Below are 19005 nucleotides of genomic sequence, written 5' to 3'. Positions count from 1 at the left end.
TATTATTTAGTGCTAGGGGGGGTCCAGTACATGAACTCTGCGGTTCTTGAACTAGGATTCAATTTCAAGGTGCACGAGCTGCACTCAGTACCCTGTCTGTAGTGTTATTGGATGCATTATCAATTCTATGAATAGTCATAGGAGTGTATGAAACGAGCATAAAGTTGTAACTACTAAGATCTGTAACATAGTTACTAGAACACCCATCTAAATTATAAGTTTCCCAATTTTCTTTCCCTTGTACTTTTTTATTCTATGATTTTGTCTTCTAAATTTTATGCTTTTGCACAGGTTTAAGAGAGCCTAACTTCAAAAAATGCTTCACCTAAACCTGTATCCTCAGTGATCTCATATTTGCACTCATGAACCTTGTTGACCATGTACATGTCAACAGTCTGAGAAGCAAAGTATATAGCAACAGACAAAATTTTGAGTCTATGTCATCATTGTAATCCCAAATTATGCAAAATTATTGTAAATGATTCTAGTATGACTATTAAGCCATGTAACAACACCTAAGTAAGCCTATGATTCTTCTCAAAGGGTTTCATCCTAGGGAGTTTTTAACCTCCCCAAATTATGTGTGTTTGTAAACACGGATAATTGACAGAGTTTTTCTCCCAGATATAACTCAAAGCTAGGGTGGAACTCATTGACAATGTTTTAGGTGAGTCCTAGTGTTTATTGAGTCTATGTATTTTTCATACTAGATCATGTGTCTTGTTTCAAAATTTTGTTGAGTCTCAAGAGTCTATGTTTATGTGTATTTCCCCTTCTAAGGGTTGATATTGTAATATTTTGATGTAAAAACATGTTTAGAAATATTTTGGTGAATGGTTCCTTATAATTAGAACACCATTACCAAAATATTTTTAGATACACTTAGAGGGTGGAAAAATAATTAATCCCCTCGAGTCTTTTTATTTTTATTTTAATTTCTAGCCAAAATAAAAATTAAATTAACCAGAAAAAGTAAAAAAAAAATGAAGAGAAAATTAATTACCCTCCATGAGGAAAAAATAAATTTTGGAGAAGAAATTCGTGGGTCCAAAAGAAAATAATTTTATGAGGCTCTCCAATAAAGGAAAAGTCAATTTTTTGAGAAAAATTAAATCTTTGGACCATGATAGTTGATTCAAAGATCATTTTTCAAGGAAAAAAGCTTGCAAAAAATATTTTTTGGGCCAGGATCAAGGCCTTCATAAAAAAATTCGATTTTTTTTCAAGATTGAGGGACAAGATTTGATTATGGCATGGATGAAGAAGCAACTAGCCGTTATTCTCCAGGATCAAGTCAAGCTAGCCGTTATTCTCCAGGATCAAGTCAAGCTAGCCGTTATTCTCCAGGATCAAGTCAAGCTAGCTGTTATTTCCACTTGGAGGGGTTATTCCCTCTCATTTTTTCTATATAAGGAAGCTCTCAAGCTCCTCTTGTAATCATGATCTAACTGCATCGAAAATTTTTGTATTGAGCTAAGCTCTGCTAGAATCTTGCATTAATAATGACTTTGGGGTTCAATTCAAGGTGTTTTTGTCTCGCTAATCTGTGGTATGCGCTAGATGATTTATTTTTATATGCTTTGAACTATTATATTGCATGATTGTTATTACAATTGCCAGTAGCAGGAGCATTTATTAGCACAAGTATCTTGCTTTAGGTGTTGGGCTAGAGTAAGCACTCTAGGTCTAGTAGATTTGGCATGTATCTCTAGATCTCTATATCTCTTGTGTGGATCAAACCCCTTTTGATCTAATAATCTATTCTTTCGAAGTGCATTGAGTTACAGGTTGCTCCACCCCTTGGGAAAATCCCAAGTACACTGACTGAGGGAAGAAATCGATCTTGTTTGGGCATAAGCTTTAATCTAAAGATTTATTTTTGACAGGAAGGTTTGGTCAGTAAATTAAAATTTTCTCCATCAAATTATTTTAAAAATCTACTTGGGCTAATAATGTTTTATTTTCTTAATAAAGCTAATTTTCTCTTGTAAATTATTGTAAATAATTTGTGAATACTTTGTAAATTATTTCTAACCTTTATAAATTATTTTATCATTTACAAATAATAATTTGGGGTTTTATTTTAGATTTTTCTAGATATTTTGTCTTGGGCTCTATTTATTCATCTTGTAGGCACTTGATCTCACCATTTCAAAGGGAAAATTTGAAGCAGAAGTAGCTAGACACTATTCATCCCAAACTACTGGGGTTTTACTTTTTAGGGCCAGCATCAGCTTTTAGAGAAGCCGTCCAACCTTTTTGGGAAGTGCGTTGGGCTGGGAAAGATAGACCGAGGGTTTGGACACCAAGATCTGCACAACCCAAGTCCCCAAATTTGGACGCTAGGCCTGGAAGAGGAAGCCGCTAGCCATAGAGGGCTTTTTTGCAGCTCTGCTACTGCAACTGGGGTTTTTCTTGGTAAATCATCTTTTGAAGTTGTGTTGTAAGTGGATTCTTGAGTTTGAAGGAAAATTTTGGTGCTTAAAGGCTAATTTGGCCTAGCCGCAAGGCCTAGAGGCCATTTCTGGCCTAGCCGTTGGGGTTAGAGGGCTAAAAGACCTAACCCCTGCCATTTTTAGCCTCTCAAAGAGGGCCGCAGCCCTAATTAGGCATCTAATCCTGGGCAACAGCCCTTGAAGGCCTTAATTTCAATTTTTGCAAGTGATTTCAAGGTTAATACTTTGTTTTGTAGGCCTATAGTGAATTTTGGCAAGGGTTTGCTGTGATTTTCTATCATATTTTTGCCATTTTGTGAGCTAATCTTGGTTTTGCAGGCTTATTATCCATCAAGTAAGGGTTTCAAGGGCCAAAAGTTTAATTGATTCATCATTCCAGCCCTTGGAGGCCTAGCCGCTAGCCTCAAGGCCACTTTTGGACCTAGCCGCAAGGGTTTCTAGGCCTTCTAAGCCTAGCCCCAGCCCTAAAGGGCCTCTAAACCCTATCCATTTGCATAATTTGTCATTCAAATTATTTTTTTAGGGTTAATCATTGTTTTTGCAGGAATATTACACTTGTTGGAGGCCTCACTTCACCATTTTGAAGTCATTTTCCCTAGCTGCTAGCCTAGGAGGCTCATCTTGTCTTGGCCGTGGGGTTTTGGTGACCTTCTTCCTTGTTTACAAGCTAACAATTGGTGATTGCAGGTATTCAAGGGTCAAATCATTGTCAATACTCTTCATTTTGTGCCCTAAGCTTGCCTCAACTAGGCAAGCTTGCTATTGACGCTAGGCTACTAGGCCTTGAGGGTTTTCTCTCCTTAAGTCTCTCTCTTTTATTAACTGTCACAAGCAATCAGATCTGAACATTAGGATTTCAGTGGCATATAAATCAAAATATAAGCCTAAGCAACCCTAATATAAGCTAATAACTCATATAAGACATCACACTTTGATTATAAGGGTTTAATTCATCAATCTAGTTGATTTATGTTGGCTGTCCTATGCATTTCTAAAGTCTGATACATATTGCAGAAGTCTGATCTGAGTTTGCAAAGGTCTGATATAATTGCTACAACAGTGTAATTGTTGGCATCTTGCTCTTAAAAACTCATTTAAGTAAGCCTAATACACTAAAGATGTTGGAAATACTGGGGGGGGGTGAATTAGTGTTTCTTTTCAATTATTACTTTTACCAGTTAGATCACTTATATTTAGAACACAAAATGAACAATAAGAATAAATGCTTTTATTAATTTTTTCTTTACAATAAATCAAGTACAATATATGTAGGGCTCCAACCCTAGATGAAGACACCGATCTTCAATCTCCCAGGCTCCAACCTGTATTGTGCCAAGCACCGACTTGGACTTCCAAGGCTCCAACCTTGTCAATTTAGAGGCACCAACCTCAAGGGCTCCAACCCTATATCTGGTTCAGGCTCTGACCTGGTTTCTTGAGGACTCTGATCCTCTAGGGCTCCAACCCTATCCTCCAAGGCACCAACCTTGTCTTTTCAAGGCTCCAACCTCTTGGGCTCCAACCCTTGCTTTACTTCGTCAAGATATGTTTAGTTGTACTTCACGGCTCCCAATGTCTTCTTCACCGAGCCTTGTCAATCTTCAACAATGCCTTCACTTAGTCTCCACGTCACGTCATCAATGACAACCTTGATCTTCACATGAAGGTGTCTCCGCTGTTCTTCATGGTACCCAAACAATTTCTCCAATGTCACCTCATGATGGCTTCAATGCATCATGATCTCCAATAGGCTTCTAGATGACTCCAATTTTCTTCAATGAGCTGCTCTAAGCCTGCTCCAAAAACTTCTTTAATAAATCTGCACACCAAACTCCAAGGGATCTTCAACAATGCTTAGAGATGCCTTAATGAGGCCTTTAAACAATGTCTTCCTCAAGAATGCACAATAGATCTACTCCAGGCAGTCTTCAAGGTCTAGAATAAGGACTTTTAATGAGATCTGTAAGACAATTCTCCTAGAATCTGCTTCCACTCTTCCAACCAAAGTCTGCTAGATAATGCCAGTACTATGCTTTCAATCTTTCAACCAAGGTCTGGATGAAATCTGCTTCAAGGAGGTATCTAGATTTGCCTTTAAAAACAGCTCCAAGGCGAGGCCAAAATCTGCTTCTATGTAATGACCCATCTTTAATATAGAGAACACTAGAGTATTAGCATGCATACAATGCATGCATATGATAGCTACATATGCATGTATTACATGTATTGCACTATTATATATATATTCTAAATTAATTATAAATGTTGAAAATCGACATTGCTTCAGATAGAAGTTACACCCTCACCCATCACCAAATATATTGCTTAATGCCTTATAATTAAGGAGAAAATACCCTAAATAATTTTAATAATATAAATTTAAAAGTATAAAGTAAATTTGGTTATAAAGAAATAAATGTAAAATTTAAGTTATCTATAAATATGGTTATATATTTATATATCGCATAATATTAAATTAATAAATTATTAAAATGTGAAATTTAAATCAAAATAAAATAAATATTATAAACTAAGGATATTTAAAGAAAACTAATCCTAAAAATAAACTAATACTCGTCAATATTCCTGTAGCTTTGGTCAGATAGAATTACACGTTACAAGGTAAGGTGTTACCATGTAGGGAGTAGTGACCGCCAAGAAATGATACATAAAGACAGAAGACGAGCATGAGAAGGGGGGGGGGGAATATACAGAGAATGGGAAAAATAAATTTGTTGGAGGGATGAGCCAGGGGCTGGATTTTGGAACTGAAAATTGGAAAATCTTCAACTGTTCTTGGAGTTTTGGGCACGGGGGCCAGTGGACTTCCATTTCGAAGTTCTCTGGATCTGGGAACCACAGAGGTTGATCCCAGATAGGCAGGGAGGAATCAATTGGTTTGGTAACAGAACCAAAAAACTTGGAGCAATGTGATCGACACCAGATGGGAGAATCAGGTACGCAAATGCATTTAATTTGATAGAATTTTACAAAAGAAATCTGTCAATCTTGTTGAAATTTAATATCAGTCTTTACATTTGGTATCAGAGCGAGGTTCAAACACTTGGGACCTTAGTGGCTACCATCATATAGCTGGAATTATAATCAATAAACATAAGAGAGTTCTCCTATTTAACTCTAAGTGTTAAGTTTACATATTCAAAACTTTTGGCACAAGGGCAGTTAGAAGGTCATAACTGGGCAAAGAAGTTGACATTCTGAGCATAACTACAAAACAAATAACCCTGTGATTAGGCCGCAGCCTGAGCAAGACAGTGAAGTAATTTGAAGAGTATAGAAGTACTGTTCTTAAAAGGACCAAGAGGCTAGATTAATAGCCCATTCAAGGTCGACTCCTTTAGTAAAAGGAGCGAAGTTCTGGGCATAAATATTAAGATCTGAAATCACCTTTCAAATTAAGAATACTGTGTCACCTTAGTAATCCGAAATCTTCAAAAGTCTATGCATTTTCTGTGGATAGTCACATCAAGGAATAAAGAGACATTTGAGGGCTAGTCAGCTAGTAAGTAAAGGACCTAGTGCCGAGTTGATTGGAGGCACTGTAAGTATAGTTAAAAAGATCAACTTGAAGCTACAGTTACAAAAGACCAAGACCGAACTGTGGAAGATCTGTTACAGTCACATATATAAAGTCTGATTTGTAGACAAAGATATAGTAGCTGAAAATATGTATCCGAAAATGTCATCCCAACATTTATAGTTCTATGCATAAACAAATGACCGAAAATTCTAAGTTAAGAAGGACTGGAGACAGCTCTTGAAGCAAGCGAAAAGACTACTTAATACCAATTCTCAGAAAGGAAGTTGTTATTGCCTGTAGTCTGTATTCATAAGAATCTAGGCATCTATATAAATAAGATCCGAGCCCTCAGTAGCGAAGAAACCAATCATATTCCATCAATAAAGAATCTTCTATAAGGATAAATAAAAATCTCTGCTTTGGGTCAACTACAGTGCTTGCTTCTTTGTTATATCCTGAAGTTGTCATAAACAAAATTTTAATTATTTGTTGTCTGTCACAACAAGAAGCTTCCAGTCGATGTAAACATCATAATAACCTGTTAATCAAAACAGTGAAAACATATTAGAAACCATTCTTGCCAAGCCTGTAATTTAATAATTTTCATGTTGCTTAATGTTTCATTAGTAACCTTCATATGGTTATCTTTGGAAGACAGTACTTGTGATATGCATTTCTGTTGTTTAGAGGCTAAGAATAGAGTCATAACCATCACAATTACCATAGTAGCCAGGCTGGCTAACACAGCAAATCGAATCATGCTAAGGAGAATAAGCAATGCAATTGATATCTGAATTGACATTGACCAAAGTCATGAACACTTTGAACCATCCGACTCATTGTATTCTCATCAACCGTCATATAGTTCACAATTTCTCCCATTCCATGGCTTTGTCAAGCAGAATTTGAAAGGAACAAACCCTTTTGGTAAACCATACAAATTAGCGACGATTGCAACGACAGCCTAAGTTTATCACAAAAGAAACTCGTATTGATGATAGATAATAACTTCAGAAAATTTAGCTAGAAACAACACCGGTTTGCACATTCAACCTCTCTTTTTCCTACAGGAAGAAGGCCAGCCACTTTGGCAATCCAAGCAATTCCGTAGACGACTCCGAAATTTTATGGTGTGATGCTTCAAATTGAATCTGAGGTTCTGGAAGAAAAGATTAATGCATCCTAGGAACAAAAAAATGTCAACCATTCTAACTCCGCTGCACTTCACTGCACTGCACAACAGTATACGTACGCTTTCGCCTTCATCTTCACCTTGGTCTTTCAACTAGATTGATCACCTTCACCGCAATGCTTCTATTTCGCTCTGCGTCTGGAATTTCACTGAGAGTTTGTTAGTTAGTTAACTGTAGAAAACAGAGGACACATATGTATTATTAATATCTAGGATGGTCATTTGGGTCTTCAAAAAAAAAATGCTTCTCCGCAAATACTACACCTGTTAGATTGAAACTAACGACCCTGCATGCATATAAAAGCCACGGTGCTCACACATCGATTTAAACACCTGACGCGTTGAAACTTATTCTTAGATGGCGTTTAGTGTCAAACGATGAAATTAATGGTCTAAACCTTTGACGTATGTCAACCACCGGAGGATAAAGGAACATGCGGTGGTATGACGGTGGATAATGGAACATGCAGTGGTATGATGTTGATACATAGAACGCTCCCGGGCCTTCACCGCTTGGAGCTCGAAAGGTTACAGACGGGGCGTTCATCGAGAGACAGGTGGCAGTGGAGACCCCAACCATCACACGGGGCGTTCATCGAGAGACAGGTGGCAGTGGAGACCCCAACCATCACAGTATTTATGCTTCTGCCCCTCAAAAGTCATCAGGGAAGTTTCCTGACACAGCGTCACTGGATTGGCTTTGCTGGTATCGAATGTGTTGTAGTAGTGTTCCACGAAAGCCTTCGCCATTGTGTCCGGATCCATGATTTTCGGCTCGGAAACCGTCTGGTGAGAGCCCGGAACTGGTCTCGATCGGACTGGAGATGGACTGGAACTGACTTTTTCGAACACTAAGATGCTACGTTGGTCAATATGAGAGAGGGAGCACTGCTTCTGGTCATGGCGACTCAGACATGGAAAGCTTCGCAGAAGTGGAACCATGGACATCTTTTATGGCCAAGTCCTGCGCACTTGCATTAATGGAATGAAGCGTAATCCATCGCAGCCCTAGAAAATTGTTGTCTGGTTTTTCTTCTGGCGGAAAGTCCGAGAAAATTGGGGTTCCAAAGTGTCTGATCCATGGGTGGGCGGTGGAGGAGGAGGCGGCGGAGGGTTTTGGGAAGGAGCGGATAGTAGTGATAACAACCACTTCGCCTTATCCAAGGGCAGTATCAGAAAAGTATGGATTCTTTCGCTTGGCCTTGGGCCTTTGTTTTAGATTCATTCATATTTCCAATATTCCCGTTACATGAATCCGAGCACTGGTGGCAGTGGGAATTTTAATGAGTGGAATATATTGATGTTATATGTTGAGTTGGTAATCTGTTTTTCTTAAAAAATTTAATCTCTAAATAAGATACCCCATCTTATCTCTGTGGCAAATTTGCCTCTTTTTCCTTCATTTGTGACAAGATACTCTCTATTGACACTGTTTGGCAAACTTCCCCATGTATACAATACTCCAGATAGATGGGATGTATACATCACTCTACAGAGATTCCATCAACCAAGAATTTACTATATATTCTGCTAAATTCCCTCATGTCTTTCACCTGGTCTCAACCATTGCACCATTTGCCACTAAGTGCATGAAATGGCCCAATTACACGAGCAAGATGGCCCATGAGGTGAGTTATCAATCGTATGTTGGGTGGATTTGAACATTGGTTGGGTGTATGAAACACCATCCACTTGACCAATTAACCATGACCTGTTGTTTACGAGTTCATTTAAAAAAAAAAAAACAATGTATGTATTGCAGAGAAATGCTTCTTAAAACATAAGCTGCTATTACTAATCCATTGTAAAAAAAAAAAAAAAAAATTATTACAAATATAAATGGAATGAGTTCAGGCAGCCAACTGATGTTTCAGAGATTGGTTTTAATCAGGAAATTCAGCCTCTTAAAATGCTGAAAAATAGACGAGGTGATAATGTGTTGTATACTGTTAAAAAAAATGGGAATTAGTAGCATGCAAGAGTTTCAGTAGATTTGTTTGGCTTGAGAAAGTGGGTTTGGACAAGTAGTAATAGTCAATAATTGGTTAATTTAATTGGTGGCTTCAGTGTTCATTTTCTTGGAGAAATATTTGCAGTTAGCAGTTATTTGGGATGAACATGCTGACAACTCGGATATGAGACTTATGAAAACCTCAATAAAAGCTTTATAATGGTGAACATTGTGCAGAAATCTAGGTTGAGGACTAGAGTCTGGAAAATGCACATAATAAATCAAGACAATAATTTAACAATTAAGAAAACCAGAGAATTATTTAAAGAAGAAATACAATATATAAGCGCACTGTGAATGAGTGTTGTAAATTTTGAATTTACAAATGCTTTGAAAATGCCAAATTTTGTAATATGAAAGTATCGACTGCTTTTATCCATTTTTCCATAGATCCAGTTTTTCCAGTGCTCACTGTTTCTTACAAATAGGATCCTTACAGATGTGAAAAATGGCAGCTGAATTTCTGTCTATCAAAAATTCAATAAGTTGGGACTTTTAGTGAGTTGAATACCAAAATTTGTGACCATAAAAAAACCACAAGAAGTGAAGTGGAAAAAAAAAAAAAAAGACCGTGGCCATGGTGGAGCCAATGTTAGAAAATAATGATGGTTAGGGCATAAAAGAATGAAAATTGAAGATTGGAAGGCTGTGGAGGTGAAACAAGAATGCAAGATAAACACATGACAACTTAGTTATGAGGTACAATTGCTTCATTTTAAAATGAAAACTAGAATGCGGTCATACTAGATGTAGAAGGGAGAACAGATAGATACCTTCCTCAGTGGACTGAAGGAGATCCTGGATCAGCTGACTTCCATGGGGGCCATGCCAGATGAAGAGATGTTGGTGAGGACCGCATTGAATGCAGTCTTAGAGGATTGGGAGGTATTTTTCCAGAGCATACTGGGCAGGTCAACCCTTCCAGATTGGGATAAACTGTGGGTGGCTCTTCGTCAAGAAGAGATCAAAAGGCTAACCAAGGTGGGAAGCAGCGACAAGGGGGTTAGAATCAAGAAGGAGGAAGAGGAGGATGTTGCCCTAGCATCTGAGGGAAAGCAGGAGAAACGGAAGAAGAAGGACCTCTCCAAGGTCAAATGCTTCCACTGTGGGGAACTGGGTCACTATGCGAGCCAGTGTCCGACGAAGAAGAGCAAGGGAGAGGCTTCTGAGACCAAGGCTACGCCAGCAAGGGCGAGGAAACAAGTGGAGATAGATGATGACTGTGCCATGAGTGCTCATACGCCACTTGAGAGGAAGTGGGGAGACATCAAGCTATAGTCAGATGGATTACAAGTGATGAGGGTCAGGATCCTCGAGGTACCCAACCTCTTGGATTATACCTTGCTATGGGAGCCTCGAAGAGGAGTAGCAGGACTGGCGGATGTTGGTAGAGACAGATGCGGATGGAGCGACAAAAGGAGCTATAGTGCAGGAGTCCCAGGACAATGTGAGGAAGCAATGCAAGATACACAAAGTTGTTGCAGCAACGCAGAGGTCAAAGAGGGAGCACTTGTCAATGACAGAGGGAGCTTCAGCATCAGGAGTGTTTCTAGCCTGACGGAGATGTCAGAGTTGGGAGACCAGTTACTTACTTCTCAGTAACTGAGTTGCAGTGTAGCAGTTAGTAGTGGCAGTGCTATGGGCAGCACGATGCAACATGATGAGAGGGGTTGTAGTGCAGATGTAGGAGTGACAGTGGTAGGGCCATGGGCAACAACACAGATGCAGAGGGAGCTGTTGTATAGATGCAGCAGTGGCAGTGGCAGGGCCATGGGTAGCAGTACATGATGCAGCAGTGCAGAGGATGTTGGGCAACAGGGCTAGCATTAGCACAGGGACCGATGCCAGATGATCAGGGTGATGCTTAGTGGGGAGTATTACTAGAGCACAGTCCTCGCTAAGAGGGAGTGTTGTTTTGGGGTAGCATTGGATGTTCTCTAGCCACGGAAATTGGTGGAGAGGCTAAAGCACATGAGATCTCCAATACCCAGAAATGGTTTGGGCAGAATCTAACCAGTTTGGGAAATATTAAAATAATTAATATTTTTAATGAAGTCCCTGTTGACCCTGCCGCCTACACCTACCTACAAGTCAGTGAGAAAAGCCTTCAACCCCACAAGGTGTGGTTGGTGGCAGGGAACTCAGAGAAGGGGCTGTCACACTAATCCCGACTCTCTCTGTTTGAGCTATCTCCTAGGTTAGCTAAGGGGGGTGGTCCCTAATGAAAAGTTAAGTTAAAAGATGTGAGTTCTAAGAGAGTGTTATAGTGAAAATAGATTACTTTTAAGGATTTATGAGCAAATATGAAGTGAGCAACTTGAAATAACAATGTCAATCATTAATATGATTAGAAAACCATAAAACCAGTGCCTTATAAGGAATTTGCTCGACAATTTATAGATATATTTGCTCAAAGTAAAATGCAATGCTCTCACAAGAGAAAACAAAGTAACCCTGAAATGTAATAAGAATTGTTAGCACAAGATATGTAAGATACAAAATGTTTTTGAGATAATCAACTTTATAAATCAAAACATGTGAAACATGTCTTGCCAAAACCCAAAAATTAGTAATTAACTTGGAAATATAAAAGAAAGGAAGTGCTAAACCAAGACATCAATATGCAATTAGACTTGAAACATACAAAGAAAGCACTTGTTTGAAATGATTACAATACTTGCTTTTGGAATAGACTTGGCATATCAAAACTCAAACCGTCAAGACACAAGTAAAGTAAATGTAATGGAAAGTAATCTTGGTTAATTTAATTAATTAGCTCCACAACAAGATTACAATTTAACTCTTCAATCCTCAGACCTCACCCTCGCCCAATGATATGGATCTCACAGTGAGGAGTCAATAGAGGAGTAGAGGATCCCTAAGATGGCTACTTCAACCAACTTATGTTGGAAGTAAAATTTTAATGAGGCTTGAGGCCTTCCTACACTAAAATGCCAAGATGAAATGCAAATTGTGTTCATTCCCCAAATTAAAATAATGATACATGCAAATGCGTCAAAGAGATTGATTTGCAATGCTTGAGAATGAAATAGTGTTCAACATAAGTTGCAATTATAACTTCAACTGGAGGAATAAAATTAGCTTACAAGTGTTGCATGTGTTTCATTAATGAATTAAAATGATACAAGTAATTTGCTTGAAAGTAAAATTTGTTTCAAATAGACAATGACAATAAATTGCTCCAATATTCAAGATAACAATGTAGCATAAAATTGAAGCATGTATTCAAGTGCTCATGAAACAATTTACCAAGGTAAATGGAAACGAATCAAAGTTTGTTAAGAATATAAAATGCTTGCATGTAAAGGATGAATTGCCCAAAGTAAAGTGTAAGCTTGTAGCTTCAAGCAACAATGAGATAGATAATGCAAAGCTCAAATGAAATTGTAACAAACTTTAACTTAATGAAATGTGATAGTGAGGTTGTGTTAATTCCCAATTAAAGCATGCATGTAAGTGAATGAAGTATGAAAGCTTAAACCATGCAAATGTCAATCCACCCAAGAGAAGCCTCCCTCTAAATGGGGAGATAGGATACCATGGGAGAAATCCCAAGCTCCCACAAGCAAGTTAGATCTTTTATTAATATTACAATGAGAAGAGGGCCCTTCAAAGTTCTCAACTATACTTCAAGGAGAGTCCTCACAATAATTGCTTGAAACTTGGACACTAGACCTCTTTTCTTGAGAAAGTAGTGACAAGATCTCATAAAACTTATGCAAGGGAAACAAGGTGTGAGTTTCCTCCAAATGCCCACGGCTTAGAGAGAAAAATGGGCAGCCCTCTAGTGAACTCGACTTGGCCAAAATAAGCCTCAAAAGGGCTCACGACATCCTTGGAAATCGAACCCCCAACACTTGCCAAAGGTCCTGCAAACACTTGTTAGATGTTGCGGGAAGTTGCTCTTCAAAATTTGCCACACAAGAGTTAGCAAACAATCCAAACAATGGTTGCAAAATAAGTTAAGTATTAAAAGAAAAATCAGCAAGATAAAATGTATATGTACAGTTATAATTTACAAAAGGCTAAGCTAAAGAGTGAGAGTAAACTCTCGTTTTTTCTTAGCCATCGTCAAGCTCTTAGATAGCAAATGAAAGAAATGAAGTACAACGTTTTTTTAAAAGAGAATTAAATTTAGAAGTTCTCGTCTTGTGTACAAGCTATGTGCCAAAATCCCTGCAAAACCACTTTGTAAGATAAGACTCTGAAAGTCCAAAGAACAAATGAGAGATCCTTTAAGAATGTATCAAGAGTGGGTTGGTCTCTCTAAAGACTTCCCCTCACGCTTGATTCTGTAATCCCAACAAGATGTTCCCTTTACAAAACTTTAATCAAGAATTAGTTCCATGTAGATTTAGCAATAAACAATGATAAGAAACTCTAGAGATTTATTTAAAACCTACTAGAGCATTCTATACCTAGAGCATACTTTTAAATCAAATGTCAATGCAAGATAGCTCTACATTAACAAATCTACAAGAGCATATGGAAGCAAATTAGATCAAAGCATGAGTAAAAGGAATTATACCAATGCTCAACAATTCATCACACTCGAAAAGGAGGAACACCTCATGAATGAAACCCCAAAGTCTTTATTGATATTTCTGAAAGTGTACAAGGCAGCAGCGCTTCCGCAAGCACAATAGCTAGTAACAATATTATCAATGTGAGAGCCCATGGCTCTATTATATAGAGAGTTGGGAGCAAATCCCAATGAAGAATGACAATGACAAATGGCATTGGGTGACAATCCCAAAGAGAAATTCGAATTTGTTGAATGGAGCTCCAATGCCAAGTGTAAAAATCGAATTCTGGCAAGTGGACATCATTTTCTTCTTCCCTTATGTGCCAAATTCGAATTTTATGGTGGAATGACAAGTGTATATGGGTGGTAACCCATGTGGGGACAATTTCCCACAAAAATCTCCACCAAATATTCTCCCAAATCCTCCCAAATGTGCATTAACTTCACAAATTCGAATTTCCAAGCAGTTTTTTCATTTAATGCCAGAAATTCGATTTTATTTGAGCACATGTCCTTTCCTTGATTTTAGGAGTCCACATCACCTTGGGACTTCACTTTAACTCCCCCATAATTTTCCACCTCATTTCCACAACATTTAGCATGTGTGGATATTTATTTTTCTCCATTTATTTAATTTTTGGCTTAATTAATTGCCAGATTTCCCACTAAACTTAGGAAAAGTGGGTTTTGAGGGTCCAAAACACATTATTAACCCCTCAAAGTGTGTCATAGTAAAAAGTTGAGGGTGAGAGGTGTAATTTTGATTACTCATACCCCATACAACTTCTCTATACTACACTTATTACAATTTAAATACAATTTTATTTGCAATTTTTGACTTGCGGGAAATCTAAAAAATTAAAAAATGACTACCTAGACCTAACCAAATTCCACGAAATTTTTTGTGTGATCTAGTATGGTAATATACATCGACTCTAGACACTAAGATGTGTCAGAGGCTCAACCTTCAAACCGTCACCCCGGCTTTGGGGTAAAACGTGAGTGAAAAAACCTAGAAAATTATCCGCCTCTGAAAAAGAAGGGATAATTAACTAGATAAAAAAAACACTCCAAGGTGTACTCGTTTGCTGATCGAGTCCCAACATCCTAGGCTTGTTACAGACTCAAAACTCATCATTACTAGTATCACTTATTACAATTCCCCGTAGGGTGTGGAATCTGGGTACAAGAAAGATGATGAGAAGATAGAAGTAGAGTTAAAAAACTCTGTTGACTGACGATATCTAATGGTACAAGTGTCTTCTAGATCATCCTTGGGCATGGAGTCTTCATATAATCATCAAGTGCCACTCCAGTGGTCAACAGTCCCTATGTCCAAACTTAGGGAAAATAAATTATTAATGTGAATTAATATGAAACTAAGTTAGAATGGTCCAAAAGTCTTGGATCTAGCCAGATTTAATCTTTGCCGTTGATTAGGGACTTAGTCTCGGCCGTTGAATTGCCAACGAGAAAAGTATAAGAGGAGGCTTGAGGGTCACTTGGAGAATACATCGAGTCGATCAAGAATTCGATTTTCTGTGGCAGGGCTTACTGAGGAAATCGAAGCAATGATCAGAATTGCAACTGAGGGGCAGTGAATGCAGTAGTAGGGAGGCAAAGATAGTATCGGGAGCATCAATGCAGAAGTCGGGAAAGGGTTGATGCAGAGCTAGCTAGAGGCCACGTAGAAGCAACCAGAGGCCATGCAAAGGCAACCAGGAGTTGCGCGAAGCCTGAGGAGGGCCAGCGTGGGAGACGCAGAGGCTCTAGAGGTTGACGCAGAGCCCCGAGAGGCTGACGCTGGGCAGACGCTGGGCTAGAGAGGCTGACGCAGACCCTAGAGGTTGACGTTGGGAGATTTGGTGGGGCAGATTGGGGCTTGTTGTCGCACAAAATGTCTAGGCAACACGACAACGCTCAGAGTAAGGGCTATCACTCTTAATCCTTATTCACTCCGTTTAGACTCTCTCCTAGGCAAGTCAAGGGGGGTAGTCCCTAAGGTAAATGGATGAGAAAGCCTGCGGATCACGGGCTCTAGGAGATTTTAATGATGGACAACTTGATGAATCTAAATGATTAAATCAGATTGATAGATTAAACACCAACGTAAACAAGACACGACCACAAGATAGAAACAATTATAGACCAGTGCCTATTTGAATTAACCATCAATAAAACAAGTTACCCAGAATGATTTTCAATATGTGACGAAAAGTGACAATCATAAATAATCCATATAAATGCCGAACACTTTATCACGCAAGATATTCTAGATTTTAAATGGTTTTCATTAACTGCCCAAATCTAGATTTAATAAATTTTCTTCAACAGCCAAATATGATTAAAAATATTTATCGCACTTTGACCATAGGAAAATCATAAAAATTGCATTTAATGACCAAATGACACTAAGGAACTTTAGGTTAAAATTTTTTAATTATTCCTTAGGAATTTAATTTAATCGAAGGGTTAAAAAATCAAAATTTTTAATGGGCCATAGGCCACATTAAAAATTCTAGAGTTTAAGCGAAAAAACCCCTGAATTTTATTTTAAATCCTTAGTCACCAAATTTAGATTTATGATTTAAAGTTTTTTAATTTTATATTTTTTAAATGTTTTTGGATTTTAAATATTTTAGATGTTTTTAGACCTTTGAAGTTTTATATTTTTTTTAGATAGAATTTTTTTTAATGTTTAGGATTTTAAATATTTTAGATGTTTTTAGGATTTTTAACAAAAATTAAATCAAAATGAAATGAAATCTAACCAAACTAAAAAAAATAAAAGATAAATCTAATTCATAGCAATATGTAACAAAAAAAATGAAACAAACAAATAATAAAAAGACAAAAACGCACCAAGTCAAAAATCAAATGAAATAATACGCTAACCCTAACTATTCAAAAATGCAAATGAAATGAAAAAGTCTTGTGCGTATTATGTTTGTTGCTTGTAGTGCAGGTGTGCAGGTCGAGAGGAAGGAGGCTGCGATGAGAGGGTGGATACAGCTGCGCGGAGGGGAGAGGGTTTCAACGCAGGTCCAACAGGATGAGAAATCACGTGAGAGGGTTCTGAAGGCAGCACGCAAAGCAGGAGAAGGGAAGGCTGCGTGGAAGGGGTTTACAGGACAATGGGGAAGCTCGGAAAGGTGACAAACAACGAACTTCGTTGAAGGCTTCACGTAGATGCAAAGGGCAGCACGCAGGTGGTAACTGATTTGAGAGGCAATGGCTGTGTATTTCGAAGGAAGGAAAGGATAGCCGCAGGGAGTGTATATGAACAGAAAAGGAGGACGCAGCGGAAAGTTTAATGGTGGGCAACGTGGAAGGGAAGATGGATAGGTTGGTGAGAGCAATGGAGAAAGGAGCAAGGGTTTGTTGCAGGTTTGGACGGAGGAAGAGGAAAAGCTGCGCATGAGGAGAGATCTATATGAGGGAGAAGCGTGAGGTCGCTTTTGGGCAACTGCGAAAAACAGTGAGAAGGGTTAGCAGAGAAATGGAGCAGATAACGTGAATGGCCAACGAATAGTCAAGAGATAAAGCAGACATGAGTTCAATGGCTGAGAGGGTTTTAAAAAATTTCGAATTTTCACAATGAAACCCAAAGAACCAGGGAACAAATCCCAGAAACCCTTTGAAGTCTTTCTGGAAACTTAATAAAATTTTGAATTCACTTGCTACGAAATTCCCAGATCTTATAAAAATTTTCAGATTTGAAGCTCTTGAAACCCTTAGACTGTAAAATTAATTAAATAATCTCTTTATAGAATTATGCTGATGGGCCTCCAGAGATCCAGATCTTACCCTCCAGGGCCTAGATCTGTACTCTGTACAGCTTTCAGCTTCATATCTGCAGCTGCAATACAACAAAAAACATTCAGACGATATACACAATGACCTAAAAAACATTAAAACCCTGAAAACCAAAGTCAGAAAACTAAAATTAATTACAGATCTATGCACATAAATGGCAGATCTAGGGAATGTGAGTCCGACTTCGCTCCCAGATCTGATGATCTAAGGCTCTTAACAGCCAGATCTAGCAATTTAGCACAGAAAAATTATTTTTTTTTGAATTTTAGAGAAGGTACTAAACTCAAAACCCTCATGCATCACCCATAAAAATATCTTGTGATAAGCCTAGGATCAAATTCAAACTGGGCTCTTCAGAAAACACGGATCGGGAGTTGGCTGGTTCAGCCGAGAACTTCCTCGAACATACGATGATCTAATAATCAAGGATTTTGCTGCAAAACTCAATTCGACTGTCAACATAGAGCGAGAAAACAATAATAAAATTCAGATCTAATAGAGATACCTGCCATTATATTCAAAACTTAAATTATTATTCAAACCCCAGCGACTGAGCAAGATACCTGTACTCAAATCGCTCTTCAGAAGCTATTATTAATGGCAAAAAAGAAATTACGCATGAAAATAATACATCTTACAGCATTTCCATGAAGAGTAACACCAACAGAAATTAACCCCAAAGTCTTTCTTTATTGCTCATAAAAAAGATTACAAAAGAGCTTTTCGCTTAGTACACGATCAAAAGATCGGATGTGACTGACTGACAAATGACCTCCTATTTAAAGATAAATCCTCCAACAACTAGTTCGAGTGATCCTTGTCAAAGTGATCTCGACCGTTGATGAGGATCAAAATTTCTTTTAATCTCATTTGTCGAAATTTTAAATATTGAGGAAATTTCGAATTTTTCAATTAAATGCAATTTAATAAATTCAAAAATTAAAACTTTGCATTTATTTCCTCAAAATTTTGACTTTGACTTAACCCCAGGGACCCAAGGCATAAAATTTAGCAAAATAATCAATTAACCTTAGTCCCTGGACCTATTAAGATTTAATTTTTTAAAGGATCCACGAATTTTACCTCTGGAAAACTTAAATTTACCTAGGACCTAGGACCTATGAGGGGATAAATTATTTTTCTAACCCTCAAGACACTTTACATCATGGATTTTTACATTTTTACATCTCAAGGGGGAAAACCCATTTGCAAAAGACCCTCACAGACTACCCAGTTCTGCGACACAAATATAATCTAACAGATCAAGCAATTTGTAATAAAATAACCTAACCAAATAGTTAGGAATATTCCCAAATCGCTTTTACATAGACTCGATCTAGAACACTAGGACTCCCCTAAGATTCCAGTGACAAAATCCATTCCGGCTTTGGGGTAGGCTGAAGGAAAACTCTGTCGACCATTCGAGAATGGATCGGTGAGACA

At 38.0% G+C, this 19005-nt stretch overlaps 1 protein-coding gene across 5 annotated transcripts in view; it reads left to right on the top strand.

Moving 5' to 3' along the window:
* LOC149252757 (P-loop containing nucleoside triphosphate hydrolases superfamily protein) overlaps nt 1-19005 on the top strand; it is a 330493-nt gene that overhangs the window by 125718 nt on the left and 185770 nt on the right. The gene's annotated exons all lie outside the window — the stretch shown is intronic.

The sequence above is a fragment of the Pinus tabuliformis genome, chromosome 7, assembly GCF_031772625.1.
Source record: "Pinus tabuliformis cultivar Carrire ecotype Pingquan chromosome 7, CPIR1, whole genome shotgun sequence".
NCBI classification, from domain to species: Eukaryota; Viridiplantae; Streptophyta; class Pinopsida; order Pinales; family Pinaceae; genus Pinus; species Pinus tabuliformis.
Note: the sequence above shows the minus strand (reverse complement) of the source record. Positions and strands in the feature narration are given on the sequence as shown.